We start from the raw sequence: 14,565 nt of genomic DNA on the forward strand, positions 1-14,565 counted from the left end.
GTAGAGCATCGCAAAGGATCAGTGTGTGCAGGGCCACAGCTAGCTGATGCAAAAGGGCTCCGTCATGCAGGGCACCGCACCGCAGAAGCCAGGAAGCCAGCCCCAGGCTCCAGATACAAAGGAAACGCTCGCTGGAGGCCCACAGCTTCCCCTTTTGGGGCCTGTCCCCACCTCTTCTCTGAGTGCTGCCCTGCCTCCTGGGGACAATCGGGAGCCCCTGGGTTGGAGCAGAAAGTTATCTGACACAGCGCTTCATACTATAGTGTTAAAGACTTTCTCATCAGGTCTCCTGAGAGACTCCGTTCTGTCACCAAGCAGTGGCAGAGGAGATAGTCCCCTTGCATTTCAGCTCCTTGGTATAGGGGCAGGAAGAAGTGTCGATGGCAAACAGGAAACCCCAACCCTATTGCGCCACACGAGGAAGGACACAAGAGTTGTGGCCTGGGACCCTGCCAAGTTCTAGAGATTGCAAGCGATTCCACCTCCTGGTTCCTGAACCTGAACTTGATCCTGTCCCAGACACAGGCAAAATTCAGGCTGCTTGGGAAGGAAATAGGGCACATTTTGCCTTCCACCTGCCTGCTTTATTCAATGAAAGGCCCACTTACTGGCCAGGGCCGTGACCTCTCCGGGACCTGTTCACCCCACTGATCTTCCCCTCTCTGAATGCACTTCCTCTGTCCCCTTTTCCAGGCATTTAGGCCTCCAGTGACCCACCCACACAGCTCTCCCAATCACTCTGCTCGAGAAAGAGTCTGGCACCAAACACTGCCAAGGGACGTAGGGTTAAGGTCAAGTGTCCCAAGTGTATGTACTGCACTTTCTCAGCTTTACATTTGACCGTGAATGAAAGGCTTTGCCAATCGCCACCTCAAAAGCCCGCTAAGCATCAAGAAAGGGGGAGCGGAAGGTATTTGGGAAGAGGCTGGCAGGTGGAAAGGGGCTTAGTGCAAGAGAACTAGCAGAACACTCGTCTCAGGAGGCACCTTGACACCTGTTTCCCCCACAAATCAGGAAAAGAACAATCACAATATTATCACCGTGCTAATAATAAAATACCAAATGCGAATAATAGACAGCTACCCTAAATGAGAGCTTACTATGGGCCACCTAGTATCTGCTTGGACTCATCGAATCCCCACAACAACCCCGTGAAGAAAGAAACCCTAATACCCCCATTTTGCAGATGAAACCAAGGAGGCACAAAGACGCGAAGTAGCTTGTCCCAAAACACACAGCCAGGAAGAGACGGAGCTGGGGTCAAACGTCGGACTGTGTGGTGGAGAAGCTGAAGCCCTCGAGTTCTTGCCGAGAAAGCTTTCTTGAGGGGAAGGGGGAGAAAAGAGTTTTCAGCGACAAATCGGCTGACCCAGCCATGTCCAGAGGGGTGGTTCTCACACTGGAGGGTGTACCTGAATCCCCTGGAGGGCTCGTCACATACAGACTCCTTTCCCCCTCCCCCCCAGTTTCCGATTCAGAACTTCTGGATGGGAGAATGTGCACTCCTCGCGGGCTCCCAAGTGATGCTGCTCTAGAAGCTTTATCTTATTCCCTACAAGAAAGAACCCATGGGGAAGGCTTTATTTTCACCGTTTTACAGATGAGGAAACAGAAGGTCCCAGAGGTCAGGCAACTTGTCCCAGGTCACAGAGCTGACAAGAAGCCCGGGGCTCCTTCTGTGGTACCCTGGCGAAACGCCAGACATGGGGGAATGGGCTGAGCAGGACAGGCAGGGATAGGCTGGCTTTAGCAGCCAGCCACGGTGGGTCCAGGAGTCCTGGGGAGGGGAGGTAAGTGAGTGAATGGCTGGACAGGCAAGCCGTAGGTAAAGCAGACCCTGCGGGAGCCAGGGATGGAGACCTTGTCCAGGGACCTGGGCACCTGCAGCATCACAGAACCACAGACCCTAAGTCACATCTACCCTCTGTCTAAAGAATGAGCTAGCTTCACAGTCGTGGGTCCCACAGACCACCTGCTCCCCCAGCCCGGAAAAAGCCTGGGGGCCTGACTGATGACAGATACGAGGCCTCTGCTGATGGGAAACTTGGTTCCCATCCCAGGAGGCAGCCCCTGCCTGTCCCACCGTCCAGATGAGCAGCTGAGACTCAAGCCATGCTGGGTTCCCCCCTCAGGCAGCTTGGTGTGCAAAGCCCCTGCTCTTTCCACGGTCGGCCGACAGGGACCCCGGCCTGTTCTGCTCAGGCCTTCCGTGCACTGATCTGAGTCCCCACTGTGGTCGGGGCAGATATGAGGAAATGGTCCTGGGACTCCTGCCAGAAGGGCCTGCCTCCCACTCCACACCAGCGGGCGGGTGGCCAGGTGAGTGACCTGGAAAGTCACCACGGGTACTCACCCAAACAATCACCTCGCAGGCCCGGATGAGCAACTACTTGTTTATAGGAAAGTCCCACCGGCGTCCACGAGCTTTTGACCTTCTGGATGGATGTTTAGGAGGAAATCCAAAGGCCCTTAGGCTCCCATCAGAGAACCAGGGTGTTGGAGCAGGACGGAAAAAAAAGGCATTAAGGAGGTAAAAAAAATGCACGCATGCGTGTGTGTAGAATTTAGACTCTGGCTCAGAGAAACTAAAGACTTAGAAATCTAACCCTCCAATCTGACAGACCTGCCGAGGAAGGGCCTGGTTACATCCACCTCCCTAAAGCAGCACCTTCGTCATCTTTAACCAGAAGGGCCTCACCAAGATTACCCCCTGCAGGGGCTAAACTCCAACAACTTGGGAAACTCTCTATGGCTGACTTGGCCTGAGGAAAAGAACGGGAAGTTGGTGGAGGAAACACTGGCCCTAACCAGGCAAATAAGACAGCATTTCTTGACCTGCATCTCTCAGAACCAAGAGCTATTTTATAGGGTAGCTTAATGTTGTACCTCGGGAAGGGTGAATTAGGCTTTCCTCCAGCCCAATAATGATGGGGTTTAGGTGGAGCCCCGACCCACGGGGAGGGCCCAAGTTCTGGATGAGTCCTTGCCCTTGGGGCCCCCACTCGCTATCTGTGGTTAGCATCTCGGCTCTGCGGGGACGTGCTGACCGATCTGGGCAGGTGAGGAGGGGCTGCCTTCAGTTCCCTGTTTCTGACAAGCACAGGTTTCTTTCTGGCCACTCTTCCTGTTTACTGAGTGATTTCTCTGAGACCCATCTCTGACCTCACTTCCCCTTCCTCAGGGAACCCCAGCAGTTTTTCCTTTTTTGGTGCTCTAGGCTAAGATTCTGAGTTTTGTGTGCAGAGATCTTGGGGTTTCTGCTCCTGGCTACCCGGGGCCAGGACTGGAAACCCAAGAGCCAGGAGGGTGGGCCTCCTTCACCCCACCCACTCCCCAAGTTGGGCAGGTTCCTTGCACTTCAGAAGCAGTAAGGAAGGGACAGCAAAGGAAGAATCCAATGTGTGCTGGGCCCTCCCTGGGGGCAGCCATGGTGGGGCATCTTACATCCACCTTCCTTTAACCCCCTTAACCCCCTGTGCGTGTGGAAAAATTCACTCTCACGCAGCAGATCTCAGACCCGTCCTACTAACAGGAGAGATGGCTCATCTGGGGGTTTCCAGAACATTTCCAGGAGGCTGAGGGGAAGTTTTCCACAAAACCACATTCACACCCTCTTCTGCCTGCCCTACAGCCAGCCAAATGACCCTAAAGAAAAATCAACAGCGTGAAAAACAGGACTTCTCCTCAACATGGGCTTCAAAGGCCATCTCTGTAAAATCTTTACACTTCCCCGACTGTCTAGGATTAAAAGAGCAGCCTCCCACGGGGCAGAGAGGAAACAGACAGGGCCAGGTAAAGAAACTTCCAGAGTCCAGTGGGCAAGTCTGTCCTTCCCAGACCTACATCCTATGGCTGACCCCCTGGAGAGCCTGACAGGCCCTTCCGGGAGCTCACTTGCCAAGAAAGTTCAAGCTTTTCCCACAGAACAAGGTGTTCCAGAGAAAAGCCACGTGATCCACTCCCGTGACGCCCGAACACGTGACCTGGTTTCCCAATTCTGGGTCCTGAAGCTTCCTGACCCCCTCTTACCTCAGACTCAACCTGAAGCTGAAGCATACACACCATCTCCCCTGTTCCCCACCCCACTATACCATGTGCCTGATTATCTTGTCACAGGCATAAGAAAGTAATCCTTATCCCAAATGTCTGTATGACCAGCTGTAAGATCCCGTATGGAGCTTTAGGAAGAGGGCACCGACTATCTAAGGCTACCACCCATGTCTCCAGAGCACTTGGGGCCTCATGGACCCCCACCAACTAAAGTCCTCCCTGCATGCCAGGCAGGTCACCCTGCCTATGGACAGAACATTCAGCAGTCATAACCACAGCCACCATGGTGGGCATTGAGCGGGTCAAGTTGAGCCTCAGAGCCCGGAACACACAAAGGATGCTTGAAACTGAAATGTGGAGGATCTCATTCTCAATCTTCAAGGAAGATGGCCTCAACAACTCACCTCTACCTGGTTTGGACCTCACTCACTACAGGACAGCTCTTACGTTCAAGGCACAGTGAACCCCAAGACTGTAAGTGGAATAGGGGCTGTGGGAGGCTTGAGGGTAAGGAGTGGGAAGCTAATGTTCAATGGGTAGAGTCTTTGTGTGGGATGATGGAAAAGTCCTGGAAATGGATACTGGTGATGGTTGGATAACAATGGGAATGCACTTAATGTCACTGCTGTTGTCTGAATGTTTGTGTCCCTCCACATTCATATGTTGAAATCCTAACCCAAAATGTGATGGTATATGGGGCGCCTGGGTGGCTCAGTTGGTTAAACGTCCGACTCCGGCTCAGGTCATGATTGCACCGTCCGGCCTGTGAGTTTGAGCCCCGCGTTGGACTCTGTGCTGACAGCTCAAAGCCTGGAACCTGCTTCAAAGTCTGTATCTCCCTCTCTCTCTCTGCCCCTCCCCCACTCATGCTCTGTCTCTCTCTCAAAAATAGACATTTTTTAAAAAACTTAAAAAAAAAACACGTGATGGGATGAGGAAATGGGGCCTTTGGGTATGATTCATAGGGGTGACTCCACCCTCATGAATGGGATTGGCACCCCCATAAAAGAGATCTCATGGAGCCCCCCCCATCCTTTCTGCCATGTGAAGGTATAATGCAAAGTCAGAGACCTGGAAAAGGCTCTCACCTGCCCATGCTGACACCCTGACCTTGGACTTCCAGCCTCCAGAATCATGAGAAACACATTTCTGTAGTTTTTAAGTCACTCAGTCGGTGATATCATGTTACAATGAACCCAACGGACTAGACAGCCCCTGAACTGTACACTTACAAGGGATAAAAGGGATAGATTTTATATTATGTATATTTTACCATAATTAAAAATAAAAAATATAAATATTTAACTTAAAAAAAGACTAAGATCAGGGGCGTGTGGGTGGCTCAGCCGGTTAAGCGTCTGACTCTTGATATGGGCTCAGGTCATGATCTCGCAGTCATGAGATCGAGCCCCACGTTGATGCTTGGGATTCTGTCTCTCTCCCTCTCTCTCTGCCCCTTCCGCACTCACGCTTTCCCTCACTCTCAAAATAAATAAATATTTTTTTTAAAAGACGAAGATCAGTATCTCCCCAAATTTCACCAGAAACAATCACTATGAACATTTTGCCGTACATCCTTCCAGAGACAAATATAAAATAGAGGGTATGATACATTATACAAATAGCGCAGTTCAGTAACCTGCTTTTTAGAAATATATTTTTCCAGAGGAATAGATGCACATCTGTACCCTGTATTTTCTGTGGCCACACAGTATTCCAGCGTATAGATATGCGGGTCTTCCCTTCCATCCAGAAGTCGAGCGTTCCTGTGAAACTTTTGTGAGCCAAAGTCGTATAAAGCAAAGAAGCAATTCCCATGAATTTGTATGGAAAAAATTTTTAGCACTCCTAGACCCCAAAAAGAACCTCTCTTAGGCTTTTCCGACACCTCAGGCCACATCTTGCTAACGGATACACAAAATAAATTGAAACAAGCACAGGTGCTCACAAGCCCAGTTCAAAGCTCTGAGGCTCGATGCCGACATGCTGAGTGTTGGGCCCAGGGAAGGAGCCTGGCGGGACCACTCTCAGGGCTCAGGTTGTACGTAGCCTCTACATTAGTTTGCTGCAAAACAAACACTGAACGCTATTTTTGCTTTTCGCCAATTTTCATAAAAGTGAAAATCCCCTTCAGATTTCTTTCTGTTAGAAAAAAACAGGTACAAAGGTAGATCTTTCATAAAAGCCAAGCAGCATAAGGGCAAAGAACTTTCAAAAAGCGAGGGATACCTGTACCATAAGAACAAGCTTCCTTTTGTTGGGATTTAGTCTCCATTTTGGTGGTTGTTATTATTACAAATAATGGTGCAAGGGACATCCCTGTGCACGTATTTTCCTGCACCTGTCCAATTATACCCTTAGGGTAAGACTTCCTACCAGTGGCATTGCTGAGTCAGGGACTCCCTTAAGAGGACTGTCAACCGAGACTTAGGAGTAAAACCGCACCAGGGATGCTGGATTCTGTCATACGAAAGTCTCCTTCTCCATGTGGACTTCTCTTGGCTTTCACTTGGAGGTCTGTGACATTGCACTGTGGTTCAGGAAAGCGGGGACAGTCTTCCAAAAGACACCAGCTCCTCTCTCCCCACCACCCAGGCCTCCTCAGGGGACACGCCATGCCTGTGTCATGAAGAGAAACCGGTACACAAGGAAGGCGGAACGTGGCTGGGCTAATCTCTACTGAATTCCCTTTTGCCAGCAGGGAAGACCACAGCAAAAGGCTCTAACGGGGCCCAGTGCTGAGTGCCCTGTGGTGCGCAATAGAAGTATGGTCACATGAAAGATTCTCCTTTGTGAAAGGTTTTGTTTTTGAGTGGACGCAAGAAGAATGCAGTGGACCCTTCCTAAAGAGACCCAGGGGCAGAAGGATCTAGTGGAAGCGTCTAATTCTTTACCCCAGAGATGGGGAAACTGAGGCCCCAAAAGACAATAGCATAAACATTTCAATAGTCTTTGAGTAAACCCCAGAAGCATCTCACACAGAGTGATTCAGCCGGCTGTTCAAGGGCAGGGCTTGAACATACCCCGAATTGTGGACGCCTCATACAATTCTTACCCTCCTTACTTGGTATACAAAACTGAAAATTAAGATCACTGAGGCCACATCCCAGCTCGATCATGGTCAGCTACGAACTGGAGCTGCTCCTACTGGCTCTCAAGGGCTGACTATGTACATCTCTTCCCGACTTAGTGTTCATGGCGCCATGTTGGTAACTTGAAATCAGCCGCGGTGGGAATACTTACACTATAGAAATCAACAAATACTACAAAGCAGGGCTTCCCCCCAACCTCTAGAGAGTCAGTTGTTCAAAATGTATCACTGGTCACAGCTTAGGTGTGAAAGCCATGAGCAGATGAGCTCAGTTTCCTCTCCTCGTCTAAGGATAGCTTATTTCCAAAGCATTGGCCATTCATGGGCCATCATAATACCCGCTCCCAAATCCACCATGGCCGCTTCCATATTAATCAATGAGCAGCAAAGGTCTGTCTGAATGCCTGCCCTGCGCCAGGCTCCTGTCTGAATGCACATCACAATATCACGGTGAGACAGTTACAGTTTCCATCTTACAGTTAGGGAAACTGAGGCTCAGAGACTTTAAATTACTGTTTACATTTACCGGTAAATGACTGTGAACTAAATCCTATCCTGGGTTGGTTTCCCCTGGAAGTTGACCCTCAAATAAGAATCTGAGTGCAAGTGGAAGAGGGCTGGGAAAGTGAGACAGGGAAGGGACAGCAGCCAGTGAAGGGAGCCAGTTACTAGGCAACTCTGACGGCACAGCACGTGCCCCTAAGTCACCCCAGCAGAGATGTGAGGGAACTGGGGTATTTATCACCTTCTCTCGTCAGTCACTGGTTGAGGCCAACGGAACATGGGAAGGATGCTGACAGCATCTATTACATTGCCCGGTATCATGCAGCCGAAAATGTTAAAACCACATTCAAACTCCAAATCCAATATTCTGCATTACTCTTTTAGAAATGAGCAGTTAGGGGCGCCTGGGTGGCTCAGTCGGTTAAGCATCCGACTTTGGCTCAGGCCATGATCTCATGGTTCCTGAGATCGAGCCCCACGTCTGGCTCTGTGCTGACAGCTCAGAGCCTGGAGCCTGCTTCGGATTCTGTGTCTCCCTCTCTCTCTGCCCCTCCCCTCCCTCTCTCTCTAAAATAAACAATAAAAAAAATAAAAATGAGCACTTAATCTAACAAACACAAAATCTCACAATCTAACAAAAAACAAAATCTCACAAATCTAACTGAGTGCCCAGTATGGGTAAAGCACCGTGCTGGTCAACTAAACCTATCTTGCCAAATCACTTGGGGTTGAGATGCCCAAGGACAGCACAAGGTAGCTTCTTGTCAAGTTATATCAATGGAATGAATAGGCAAAGTCCTTCTAAGTCACTTTGCTCATCCCACGGGAATTAGCCAAGAGCCCCTCCCCACCCCCCTACTTCTGGGAAAGGTTTCCTTCCCTGATTCAGCCGCAGCTGACTTGGGCAGGAGTTCTGCATCCTCAAGCTGTCGTCCCAAGCAGCCGCGCCAACCTGTGATTACAGGCTCCAGAGTCTGCCTGCCATCCCAGGGCTGATCAAAAATGACCCACTGGACGCCCCGCTGGCCGAGTCTGGAGGACGTCCCTGTTTACTGTGCCCGCTTCCCTCCATTCTCACACAGACATTTCCTCCAGGGGAGCCCGGAGGCAGGCCAAAGAAATGAAACCAGCAATCACAGGCCTGTGGGAGCTTACCCCACCTTAAGGACTTATTTAAAATTCTTCTGGAGATGCGGGGAGGTGCTTAAATAGGGCAGTGGGTCATTAGGGTAAATCACTGGACCCTACTGTAAAGAGTGGTGGCAGAAGCAGGGAGGTGGCAGAAAGGGACCGCCGCCCTTGTTCTGTAAACCACGTGGTCGCAGCTCTCAGCAACTGTCTTGAAGACAGAGAGACTGGGCGTCTTCTGTTCTGAGCACACCGCGGAGACCTGCCCAGCTTCTCACCCTGGGGGAGAGAAGGAGACACAAGGCAAATCCCGGTCCATTTCCTAGCCTCTCAGCAGAATTCGCTGGCAATCTCGTCCTGCCTCCACACCCCCTCCCGGTGAGGACACTTCCTGCCCGAGTACCCGGGGAGGACCGAAGGCAAGAATCAGGCCAACGTTCTTTTGTGCTTTGGGACAGCCTTTGGCACTCCAGCGGAGGTGCCAGGATGTGCGGTCCTGGGCACGACTCCAGCCAACTCTCTTGGCCATTCCTAAGCAGCTCACGCACAGAAGGCAGACACGAAGCCTGGCTCTGGGGCCCCGGAAAACAGACGAAGAAATCAAAGCAAAACCAGTGGGTGACTGACAGGCCCCAGGTAGGACAGCGCATCTGAGAACAGGGGGGGTTGAGGACTGAGAAGAAGGTCGTATACCACTCCTAACTAACTTCCAAGACAACACAAACTGGAGAGAGGTCCTGGAGCCCCAAACAGAAGCAGTGCAGACATGCAGAGAGGCAGGCGGGCTCTGGAGCCCCCGTGGCAGAATGAGACCCCCTCGGGAAGGTGGGGATGCTGCCAGGGGAGGAACACAGGCACAGGTGCACATGCCCTGGCCCACGCAGTCAGGTGCAGAGGGCACACACCCCACCTTCCCCTGGAGGGGGGCAGGCCTGGGGGCTCCAGGTCCCCCGGCCCCCTTTCAGCCCGGCTCCCCGAAGATACCCCTCATTTTAACCGATTTCACCAGCACAAAAATAAGGGCGAGGAACATGGGATATATCTGGGCTACCCGCCCCCCGCCCCCGCCGCTAGATGATCCTGCCTCTCAGTACGGCACCCCTGCTCTCCTGTCTTCTGAAGGAGGGGCAAGACTCCCCGCTCAGCGTCCCCAGCACAGAGAATCCCCAACTGTCCCAGCCCACCCTCCCAGGTGCCCAGGCAGGCTGTATCTACGGCTTCCTCTCCTTCTTCCAGGGCAAGAACTATCTGCCGGCTTTCCCAACCTACCCCACCTCTCCCAGCTCAGCCACCAACTGAGACCTTCTTGTAGCCTCCCGCGGCCCAGCAGGCTGCAGCAGTTCCCAGACGTCAGGCTGCCTGATCCAGAGCAGAAAGCTGGTGCCCACCCTCACTTTGCCACTCCAGGGTCGCTGCTCCCAAGTGGGCACCTCCCAGGCTGACTCCACATTTAGTCCCTGGGACACTGCATTTGGACACAAGCTAAAAACAAAACAAAACAAAAACAAAAATAACCCTCAAAATAACCCATATCTCTTAGCAGTGAGAACTTTAATTCCTCAGACCACCTGCAGAAAAAGTTCCCAGGAAATAAATGTGGATTGATAAGTAAAATAAATCCAACCCCAGATTCCTCCTCCAGATGCTCTGGCAAGAAGGCCCCTGGCTCTGAATCACAGCTGTTTAAAAGAATCATTGTTTCTAATTCTTTCCTCCCATTGTACCAAGATCAACTGTGGCAGGAACAGAGTCTCACTCCAGGATGAATTGTTATTTGTCAGCTCACTGGTTCAAACTTTCATTCATCACATTAAGGTACTTACTATAAACCTGGCCAACACTAGTCACAGCCTCTCTCCTCTGGGAGAACCCGGATTCCGGACACCTGGGAAGCCTAGCGCTCAGCTCCTGCTGTCACTGAGGCGCAGAGGTGCTGTGAACAACCCAGCACCCACAGAGAGCCCCAGAGTAAGATGGAGCCCTCTGTCTCCCCACCCGGCCACCTCGCCTCTCTGTGCTGTCCCCAGGGCTTTCCCAGCTTAAGAGCTGAATGCAAAGCAGGCGCCCGAAATGCAGAAGTACCCGGGTCGCCCAAGGCACCTGCCTCTCTCGGGCGAGAGAGAACGCGAAGCCGCGGTCCCCCACGACCTCAGCACTAGCTCCGTAGGCGGGCGGGGAGACCGCAAAGGGGAAGTGCCACGAGGACCGAGGGCCCCGGGCCCCTGCGCCCTCCGGGAGGAGCCTCGGGCGCGCCGCCCGCCCGCGCTGGGTGCTGGAACCCGCCTCTGGGGAACCGTCCGTTGGGCAGGGAAGATGGGGACCGGGCTGGGGTCGGGCACTCCCAGCACTGTCCGGGCCTGCCAGCCTTGCACCTGCTGCCCGGCCCCAGCTCACCACGGAGTCCCGGGGCCCCGAAGAAGGGGTGGGGGCGCCTTCCTGTCGCCGCCCCTGGCGCGGAGAGAAGGAAGGACCCCCAGGGGTCTCGGGGAAAGACGAGCTTGGGACCACAACTTTCTCCGACCAGAAGGTGGGCGTGCAGGGGTTGGCGCCCACGCGCCCCCCGGGGAGTCCGCACGCCCAGGAACCCCGGCGGTCGGGGGAGGAGGGAGGAGACCAGGGCAGCCGAGGACTGAGGCGCTGACCTGGACCCGGCTGGGAACACCGCGGGGAAAACTTTCGGCGAGGCTGGAGGGAGGCGGGGGAGAGAGGACCGGCCCGCGCCCGGCACCTTGCGCCCCGCATCCCGCGCCCGCTGCCCCGCGCCCCGAGCCTTGCCTGCGTCCCCAGCCGGCTGCATCGCCCGCGGAGTTGAAAAGTGGGGGTGCCTCGGCGGGGGCGGGGGCGTTGCTCCAGCGCGCGCCTGGGTCAGCGATCCGCGGGCCCGGCTCAAATCCAGTCGGGCAGCGCAGGCGGCGGCCGCGCGATTGGGGGTCGAGCGCCCCGCCCTCCTCGCCTCCCCTCCGCCCCTCCCGCCCCCCTGCCTTTATCCGTCCCTACCGCGTCGGATCGGCCTCTCTCCCCGCCTTTCTCTAGCTCTCCATCTCTCCCCCGCCCCTCTTCCCTCGCCTTTCTTCCTCCCCTCCTCTCCCGCCGTCCCTCCCTCCTCCCTCCTCCCCTCCCCCTGGGGGGCGGAGCTTCTCCCCTCCCTCCCAGACAATGCTGGAGCTGCGCGTCCCCTCCTTCCCAGCTTGAGAGTCGGGGCTCCGGCTGCCGGCGTCTCTTCCGGGCTGGGGGTGGGGGCGGCAGGGAGGGGGTAGGAGTGCAGGGGTGGGGAGGATGGGCTGGCTTCCCTCACCCCGTTCGGCCGCCGCCCTCTTCAAGCCGGATGGAATCTCGGCCCGAGCCCCTTGGCTCGCCCCGCGCTTGTGACAGCCACTCCCAGGGAACAGTCACGCTGCCCCTCAGAGCCCACCTCGAGCGCCCCGGATTCCCCAGAGGATGTGGGATTCATTTCCTAACCCTCCCACCCCCTTATTCCAAAAAGGGTTTGAGCTGAGCAGGGGCTAAGCAAGGCCCCTTCGACTGACGGGTGGGCAGACGTGACGGTGAAGGAGGCCAAGTTTCTTTGTCCACCTCTCACCTCCCTCTCTCATCCATCCCTGGACTTCCTGGGGCTCTCAGCACCCCAGCTGCGGGGCCCCTTTTCTGTTCCCTTCCTCTTATCATAATTCTCCCCCCACATACAAACCCCACCCCTGCAGGGTGAGTCTCCGTGCCAAAAAAGGGGGCCTGATGGTTAATGGGGAGCCAACCCCAGGGTACAGCCGGCTCTGCCCTCCTGGAAGCCAAGCATTCTTCACTAAATTCATTGTTTGGATCTTGGAATGTGTCTCCCTTAGAAACAATGTTATAAATGGTGATGTGCTTCCCAGCCCAGCCACAAAAGCCTTTGAACCCAAAATGCAGCTGTAGGGTGGTGCTCAAAACTGTGTCAGCTACCCTGGAACAAGGAGGCCACTGATCAGCGTTTTCTGGAGGGGAAAAAAAAAATTATCTACTTGTACTATCCCCTTGACCTATAAACACAAAGCTCTCCCATTAATATCCTCCCCTACCCTTCAGGCGGAACTCTGTACTGGCAAGCTTTGGTTTGCAGGTTAACATGAACACCATGGGGGGTAATATATTGAGGACATGGCGCTCGCTCTATGACCTCGAGGTCAGAACTGCAGGGAAGAGCTCTGTTAGAGGCAAATCCAGAGCCTGGAGGGCTCCCAGGAACCCAAAAGTCTTCTCTAAGGGGCCAGCTCTTCCCTTCCATCGTAGACTGGCCTTCCCTGCACCCCAGGCACATGACTGAGGGTGCCCCCATTTCCAGCAGGAGGGGCTGGAGCTCCCCTACGGAAGACAGCAGCCCGGTGAAGCTACAGACCGGTAGTCTCTTCGACTCCAGTCTCCCAAGAGAGCAGTTCATTGGCCCAGCTTGGGTCAGGTGACCACTCTATGACCAATCAACTGGGGTGCGGGACTCCTAGTGCACAAATTGGACTGCCATGTTCCCCGCCCCGAGGCTCTGTTTACAACACAATCCAGGGGCGCTTGGGTGGCTCAGTGGGTTAAGCTTCTGGCCCTGGGTTGGTGCGTTCCAGCCCAGCGTTGGGCTCTGCTGACGTCTTGGAGCCTGGAGCCGGCTTCCAATTCTGTGTCTCCTTCTCTCTCTGCCCTTCCCTGGCTCGCTCTCTCTCTCTCTGAAAAATAAACATTAAAAAAAAAAATTAAAACACAATCCATTCCCGTCTACTTATATTTTCACCTTGGTGAATAAATTGATTCAGTAGTTCAAGATACCAGAAAACTTTTTTTTTTTTTTTCCCATCAGTTTCCCACACAGAAGCCACAGAAGAGAAAGGAATATGTTCTCATCCTTCCAGGTGGTGTAGGGACAATACCGCTGTAACAGGCTTAATACTTTGCAGATATTCAACTGACACATGTTTTCTTGCCACCATCCACCTCTGGGGACCGGACCAAGAGGCCCGTAAGAGGCCCGTGGCCCCAGGGAACCAGCAGATAAGCTTGTCTAGAACCCATTCTCCATTAGAAGTACAGTGTAAGCGACAGGTGCAATGAAAACTTTCTAACTGTATTAAAAATAGTAAAAAAAAAAAAAACAAAAAAAACAGTGAAATTAATTTTTAATATATCTCATTTAACCCAATGTATTCAAAATATAATTTCAACATGTAAACAATCTAAAGACATTATTCATGAGGTATGTTACATTCTATTGCTGTACGAAGACTGAAATCGGGTGTGTATTTACACTTCAGCACATCTCAGTTCAGATGTTACATTTTTATCAAAAATACTTGATCTGTATTTAGGTTTTATAAAATTTCTATCTGAAAAAGTAGAGTCACATACCCAGGTTGTTCCAAAGATACTTTAAAGTTACCCAGTAACGGGGGTGCTTGGGTGGCTCAGTCAGTTGAGTGTCAGACTCTTGATTTAGGCTCAGGTCACGATCCCAGGGTGGTGGGAAGGAGCCCCGCTCCGGGCACAGAGCCTGCTTAAGATTCTCTCTCTCTCCCTCTGCCCCTACTGTGTGCATGCCTTCTCTCTCTCTCTCTCTCTCTCTCTCTCTCTGTTAAAAAAAAGTGTTAAATAAATAAAGTTACCCAATCACTGAATTTAGTAGTATCAGTTTTAAATTTTTTTTTAATGTTTATATTTATTTTTGAGACAGAGAGAGGCAGAGCATGAGCAGGGAAGGGGCAGAGAGACAGTAAGAAACAGAATCCAAAGCAGGCTCCAGGCTCTGAGCCGTCAGCACAGAGCCCAACGTGGGGCTC

General features: G+C 52.9%; 1 protein-coding gene across 4 annotated transcripts in view; it reads right to left on the bottom strand.

Annotated features, from left to right (window-relative positions):
- Positions 1-11,809, bottom strand: part of RASSF2 (Ras association domain family member 2) — a 41,962-nt gene extending 30,153 nt beyond the window's left edge. Inside the window, exon 1 of one of the 4 annotated variants that reach the window (XM_053890410.1) lies at positions 11,771-11,809. The gene's annotated coding sequence lies outside the window, so the exon portion shown is untranslated. Of the gene's footprint in view, positions 1-10,596; positions 10,786-11,415; positions 11,437-11,548; positions 11,721-11,770 lie in introns of those variants that run through there. The other 3 variants (XM_019462605.2, XM_019462608.2, XM_019462606.2) reach the window with 3 other exon arrangements.
- Between the last annotated feature and the right edge of the window lie 2,756 nt (positions 11,810-14,565).

This window comes from Panthera pardus, unplaced genomic scaffold (assembly GCF_024362965.1).
Source record: "Panthera pardus isolate Hobbes unplaced genomic scaffold, ASM2436296v1 HiC_scaffold_25, whole genome shotgun sequence".
Taxonomy (NCBI): Eukaryota; Metazoa; Chordata; class Mammalia; order Carnivora; family Felidae; genus Panthera; species Panthera pardus.